Source organism: Lissotriton vulgaris, chromosome 9, assembly GCF_964263255.1.
Source record: "Lissotriton vulgaris chromosome 9, aLisVul1.2, whole genome shotgun sequence".
Classification (NCBI taxonomy): Eukaryota; Metazoa; Chordata; class Amphibia; order Caudata; family Salamandridae; genus Lissotriton; species Lissotriton vulgaris.
In genome coordinates this window covers 969,353,303-969,361,226 of record NC_141697.1, presented here as the reverse complement: position 1 = coordinate 969,361,226, position 7,924 = coordinate 969,353,303, and positions in this window count along the sequence as shown.

Genomic DNA, 7,924 nt, shown 5'->3' with positions numbered 1-7,924 from the left:
TGCACCCTCTGGAGTGGGAATAGTCATTTTTACCCCTACGCTATCCTACGCTTTCCCTACTGTTGCACCCTCTGGAGTGGGAATAGTCATTTTTACACCTAAGCTATCAAATGTTTTAACTAATAATATATTGTATATTTTAATTATATGTATGTATTATTGTTGTTATATAAAGTAATGTGTTAAATATATGTATATGTACACATTTATTAAGTTTATAATGAAAAAGTGTAGTTAATTTGTTTTAAATAGTTAAAAAATAAAAGTAATTTAATGTATTTTGTTAATAGTACTTATATTTATTTATTATTTAATGTAATTTTAATTAATTTAAAAAGTCGATATTTTTTACATCTATATTTATTACAACGATATTTTTGAGTAGATATTTATGTACTTACCTGTTTAAGTATAGGGTGTCGATATTTTTGTAAACAATATTTTTACAACTATATTTATGTCAACTATATTTTAGTAATCGATATTTCAACACCCTACCCCTTTACCCACCCTAACTGCTATCGATAGAATGCTACAGCAAACTATTGGGGTTGTGGTTAATGCCATTGAGAACACGGAGAGAAGACTCTCACTGCCAGCTAGTATGTGTTTAATAACTCAATCCCCAAAAGTGGTTAATACATTAGTTGACATCACAAATGAAACATCATTATCTCATGATTCCCTTTTGTTACAATCCTTTGCCGGTCTACCTAGGAATGACCATAATCAATATGTTGTATCACAACATTTAGAACCATCTATTACATGTGTCAGGGATAGCAGACTGTCGCTAACACCAGACCTGAGTATAAGTGTCATACAGCAGCCTGCAATCCATAATGACGCGTCTAATGACTTGGGGGATCTAGATGGTCGTAACATCAACGGCATCACCCCCACTGTAAGAACAAGTGATATCAGTTTGGTAAGTTGCGAAACTGATTGTGGGTCTGTTCAGCCTAAGAGGAAATCTACCTTTTGTAGGAAAAGGGTGATAATCAGCAAGCAGGGTAAGGTAGTTAGACGCAAAAAAAAGAGAGCAACACACACTCATGTAGACCATGAGAGGGAGGGCGAGAAACACCAAAACATTGGAAACATGTACCCCGAGGAAACACTAACTCCAACTAGCGTTGGGACTGATGCAATATTTTGAGAAAATCATAACAACCCATATCGCTCCAGTGACAGAAACCTTAGAAATTCTCAAGAAAAAAATAGAGAACTTAGAAAAATTGGGTATAGCTAACCTGGACGTCTTAGAACAACTGGGTACACAGTTTAGGGTCCCCACAACTAATGTACCACATGGTAAATTGAACAAAAATACAACAAGTGTAGTAAACAGAATCCCTACTGTGACTACTCCTGCGGTGAACTCTGCAGCTACTATAAGTGGCAGCAAGAGGCCAGTGACCATTCTCCCTAACACAACAAATGGGCCAAAAACCGCAGGTGGTCAAAAGAACACAGGTGACTATGTTTATAATAATAAGAACGCGCCAGTACCTAGGCGTCATAACAATAATATCGTTCCGGCCGCAATTAATTTACCACCGGAATGTAGACCATATGTGGCGATCTTGGCTAATGTACCCAAATTACAGCCTACCCAATTTGAAAACCAGGAAACCTTAAAAAATAAAACCCTGCACTGGTTGGTGAAAAATTGTGGCTTCCCAATACGTGGGGCTGGAGAGATTATTTCTACACAGAGGGTTGGATGGGTGGGACCAAATAAAAAGGAGATAAATGGGGATTGCATAGTTATAAACTATAGGGCCACCGAATGGGCGAGAGATTCGATATTACACGAACCCATGCCATCTAATGTGGAATATAACACCACCTTATTCCTACTTGATTATTTTTATAGGAATCAGTCAGGAAGGCAAATCACCCCACATCCATTTCAGCATCCAAGAGTTGTACACATTAACCATCCAAATGTCCCCCCATTCCGCCCCTCCTGTTTAATATATACGATAATTTTGCAGTCCCAACTTACAATAGATTCCAGGTGTTCAACTCATTAGAGGAGAATGATTGACTGAATGCATTATCTACGGTCACACAACCTGAGACTATTGTACGTGGTGATTTAGTAACTTTGACAAAAGAGTTGGGGGGTCAATGCTGTATAAGAGTTGAAACCGTCCAAAATTCAAATGTGCCCAACAATGGATCAAGCAAAGATAATGATGTAATGATGACGACCACCAATGCTTTACAAATCAACAATATGACACCAAGCATAGAAACATCATCATTATCTAATCACTCTGAGGACACAAGAGACAATCATGTTGATTCCCTTGTAATTACTACCTGGAACATAGCGGGAACTGCTGCTAAACTAAATACACCGTTCTGGGACAATTTCATCAAACAAGGGTACGACATTATTTGTTTACAAGAGACGTGGCACAGAGAACAAATACAAGTTTATGGTTACACCTCTCACAGCGTGGCAGCAGTGGCCTCTAAGGCCGGTAGAGCAAAGGGGGGTTTATTGACTTTGGTTTCTACATTAACGGAGTTCAATGATGGAGGATATGTGGTGGTGGGTGAGCACGCCTCAGTCTTGCGCTTAATACATAGCAAAGGCAGGGATTTAATTATTGTGAACTTTTATAACAATATTGTGGGTCCTAAACGGGATAAGATTGTTCTTGAAGTTGAGTGCGCAATAGAAGCAGCAATTGCGCGCTCAAATAATAGAACTGTGATACTATGGACAGGAGATTTTAACATCCAAGCATGTAGTCAAGCCCGAAAGGGGATCTGTGGACATCGTGAAGAGTATCCGGGCGGTGATAATGTCTTCTTTAATCATTTTCCACACAGTAACTGTGGTAGTGCACTGAACAATCTGGTAGCTAAATTAAATCTGGAGCTACTAGAATGTACAAAGAATAAAAAAACGAAAAGTGCCCCACGTTTAGAGGGAGGGACGCCCACTCTAATATTGATCATATTTTGGTGACTAATGGCTCTGTTTACTCCAACGTCTGGGTAATAGAGCAGCCCGTGAGTGACCACAACAGCATCTCAGTGGAATTAATGGGCTGGGGCCCGAAAACAACAGTATATGGCAGGTCCGTCCAAGGGATCACGGCCGAGAGACCAAATGGCACGAGGATCAAATGGACTAAGATAGACCCCAATAAACTGACGAAGGATATTATTTGTATATGCAATACAGAGATTGAATATTGCTTAGCACCAATTGTGACCGCGCCCACTATACTCTCTAACTTTTTAAAAATAACAAATACCGTTGAGAACTCTCTGGCTGCAAGAAATAGAAAGCCTAAAAGAATTAAAACTGTGTGGTTCGATAAGCAGTGTGCTCAGGCTTTAAAAAATCTAAAAATAGCACTGGATGATAAACCAAGAGACAAAGAAAGAGTTAGAGAAGGACGAATTAATTATAAATCTGCTCTGGTATCTAGGAGAAAAGAGTTGCAAAATGATGCTCGGCATAAACTAGATAGGGCTGCTGAAACTAAAGATCACAAACTTTTTTGGGAAATTGTTAATGGTCCTTTTTTAAAGAATGATAATATTCCCGAAGTTAGTTCTCATGTTAGTTGCCAGGCCTGGATCGCTCATTTTTCAGAGATTTTTAACTCTGATTTTAATTCAGATGGGTCCGCTTTTAATGTAGATGCACTATTACGCCTTAAATGGCAGAAAATGCATCTCTTTTTAACTTTGCATGAAGTCATAGAAGCAATCAAAAATAGTAAGGGTGGCAAAGCACCTGGGCCGGATGGGGTACCCATGGATTTTTACAAACATGAAATAATCCTGTGGGCCCCAATCTTAACACGTTATTTTAATGCTGCAGTGGAAGATACTTTGCCACTGACATGGGTGGGGTAAGTCAATTATTGTTCCCCTCCACAAAAAATGATCTAGGTCTGAGACCCGAAATTATCGACCCATCTCACTCTTGGACTCAACAGTTAAAATCCTTAGTCGAGTCCTATTAGTGAGATTGGAAGCCTGGGCTGAGGAAAAAAACATCCTATCCCCAGTCCAGTATGGGTTTCGTAGGGGGTTGGGTACAATGGAGCAGTGCGTGAACCTGGAGCTCATAGTCGGCAAGTACACTAAAGCTAAAGCTGGCAATCTTTACCTGTGCTTTGCCGACTTTAGCTCAGCATTTGATCTGGTGGAACACGCGCTGCTCTGGCCTACCTTGTTGGAGATGGGCGCCCCCACTGAAATTGTCCATCTGCTTGCCCGACTGTATAATAATCTGTCTAGCAAAGTGAGATTCGGAAGAAATGGTGAATGTACCCCTTTTTTAAAATTAGAAGAGGTATCCGGCAAGGATGCGTACTTGCCCCTCTATTGTTTTTGCTTTTTATTAATCAGGTAGATCAAATTTTAAGACAGACTAATACAGATGCACCCACCATTAATGGTAACCCAATCCCAATTCTTTTATATGCGGATGACGCAGTCCTCCTTTCTAGGACAAATAATGGACTGCAACATCTAATTAATCAATTTCATTCTTTTATTGAAAATAGGAAGTTGAAAGTTAATAAGGGAAAGACGGTTACAATGGTTTGTGGTAAGAAACAGAGAAAATGTAGACCCTTCTTTTTAGAAGGGGAGAGACTAGAATCTGTCAGTAGTTTCTGTTATTTAGGTATTACCTTTTCAGGAGATGGCAGATGGGTTAATGAACAAAAAAGTGTCCTTTTTAAAATGGTTAGGAATACAAGTTGTATTTTTAGATTTGCTGCAAAATTTGGGGGTCGTAGAATTCATGAAATGATATCTATATTTAACGCAAGATGTATATCCTCAGCCATATATGGAGCCGGAGTATGGGGATATGATGCACAGAGTGCCAAACTAATTCAACGTGAGGAAAATGTGTTTTTAAAACGTTTAATTAGTGTGCCGGCTATGGCTTCAACTGAATTAACACACAGGGAACTTAATATAAATCTTGTTAATGATTTAATTGTTTTACGTCCTCTGCCCCTTTGGCGCTCAATTTGGGCAAAGGAGGAGACAAAGTTTACACAGGATGTAATTAATGACTGTATTAAACTTGATCGTCGATCAACTATTCCCTGGTTAAATCATATACAACATTGGTACAAGTCACTTTACGGCCTAAACATCTTTAAAGACCCTGTAACTAATTTGTACCATCAAAGCGGGAGCTTAAAAATGTATTCCTTAAACACACGGTTGGGATTAGAGCGAAAAAATATGCAAAACAAAGTACGTTCAATCTCTATCTGGAATACAATATTAATGAAGGCTTCCAACATTATCTTAGCATTGTTAGTACTAACTCACACCGTTTTGTATTGACCCATCTCCGTTTGGGAATTGTACACCACCTAGTGGCCTTTCCCGTGGTTAAGAAACCTGCCACCTGTTTGTGTCCTTGTGACAGTAAATCCAAGCAGAGCATTTGTCACTTTATGTTATCCTGTAACTTTTACACTTTTCATAGAAAATTTTATTTGAAACCCATCTTTTTAAAATATAATACGCGTGATATACAAAAAGCAATGCAACTGATGTTCAATCTAGAGGCCCCAGATGTATGTTTCCATGTGGCCACTTATATTTTAAAATGTATTTCTGTAAGAAAGTCAATTATTATATGAACTCATTCAATAATGCTTTATCATTTTTAAGTACTTGAAATTTGGGCTGTTGAATGTATTGTGTACTTTTGGTATGATAATATTGACACCTTGCACTTTATCATGCTAATTTGCACATATATTTATATTGTATAATTGCTGCTATCTAAGCATGGGCGGAAAATCCGTTACGCTCGCGGATTTTGCGGATTTTGGGTAAATTCGCAATCCGCGAGATCCGCGAATTTCCCGCTAAATCCGCAAATTCGCACGCAGCGGATTTTTTGCTGCGTGCGGTGTAAGTTCGCAATTGCGAACTGGTACAATACCCTCGTAAACTGGCAGAAATCCTTACGAACTGGCAGAAATGCTTGCGAACACAAAAAAAGCATTCAGCAGGTTCAAAAGTTCAAACCCATCATTAGTAACCATTTCCTGTAGTGCTTCCTGACAAGGGCCCCTCCAGAGTTCAGTTGCTAGTTGCAACAATTATATGACCCTGCTCTGACCCTCACAGCAGGCTCATAGAATAGCTACAAGTAGGCCACAAAGGTCCTGGAAAAAAAAATTGCACTGCAACAGAAAGCAAATTACAGATAAGGAAGCAGGTGCCAGACTGGAATTTTAAAACAGTGACACATTAATAAATCAACCCCAAATTAATTCATGTCAGTTGAAGCAGGCAGGTGTGCTTGCTTTTCCCCCCCATAATCTACAGTGATGATGAACCAGAGGGTGGCATTGATGCACCAGAGGATTGCATGGGTGAAACAGAGGGTGGCAGGGGTGAAACAGAAGGTTCTGGGAACCTGTGATGATGAACTAGATGTAGAAACAACATAATCGTGACCGTTGCGAGCCGACATGTAAGTTCGCAATTGCAAACTGGTACAAAACCCTCGCGAACTGGCAGAAATCCTTGCGAACTGGCAGAAATCCTTGCGAACACAAAAAAAGCATTCAGCAGGTTCAAAAGTTTAAACTCATCATTAGTAACCATTCCCTGTAGTGCTTTCTGACAAGGGCCCCTCCAGAGTTCAGTTGCTAGTTGCAACAATTATATGACCCTGCTCTGACCCTCACAGCAGGCTCATAGAATAGCTACAAGTAGGCCACAGAGGTCCTGGAATAAAAAATTGCACTGCAACAGAAAGCAAATTACAGATAAGGAAGCAGGTGCCAGACTGGAATTTTAAAACAGTGACACATTAATAAATCAACCCCAAATTAATTCATGTCAGTTGAAGCAGGCAGGTGTGCTTGCTTTTCCCCCCCATAATCTACAGTGATGATGAACCAGAGGGTGGCATTGATGCACCAGAGGATGGCATGGGAAAAACAGAGGGTGGCAGGGGTGAAACAGAGGGTTCTGGGAACCTGTGATGATGAACCAGACGTAGAAACAACATAATCGTGACCGTTGCGAGCCGACATGTAAGTTTGCTATTGCGAGCTGGTACAAAACCCTCGCGAACTGGCAGAAATCCTTGCGAACTGGCAGAAATCCTTGCGAACACAAAAAAAAATCCGCAAATTCGCGAGAATTCGCGGATTTTGCGGATTGCGAGTTCGCAAATTCGCAAAATTCGCGAACGCCAGATTCGCAAGATTCGCCCATGCTTACTGCTATCATCTCTCTGAGCACTGGAAGTAGGCCATAGCATTTGCACTTTATTACCATTCTTAAGTACTTGAAATTTTTGCTGTTAAACATATTGTGTATTCTTGGTACGATGCTATTGACACCTTGCACTTTATCATGTAAATTTGCACATATATAAATATTGTATACTTGCTGCTATCGTTTCTCTGAGCACTGAAAGTAGGCCATAGCACTTGCACTTTATTATGATGTAGCTTAGACCTTTTAAGCATTTGATTCTGTGTTGCTAAATGTACATTGCACATTAGTAACAACGGAATTAACAATCGCACTTTATTTGGCTACTTTGCACATATATCAATATCAGATGAATGCGGCTATATTGTATTGCACGTAGAAATAATTCTATAATCATTTGTGCTTTACCTCTGATAAAATTTTGTAAATTTTTTAGCGGAAATGTATTCTTAAAAATCTGATATATATGTATGTTGTCTGTTATTATGTCTGTTGCTATATGGTTGTATTTTTACATACCGAATAAAGCATGTTTGAATTGAATTGAATTGAATTGAGTATGACGAACAAGATGTAAATACTGTACTGAATTTAGGTGAGAGTGGCAACAAATTTCCTTCTTGTCATGTCACCATCAATGGTGTGAGCACTCACTTATTGCTGGATTAATTTG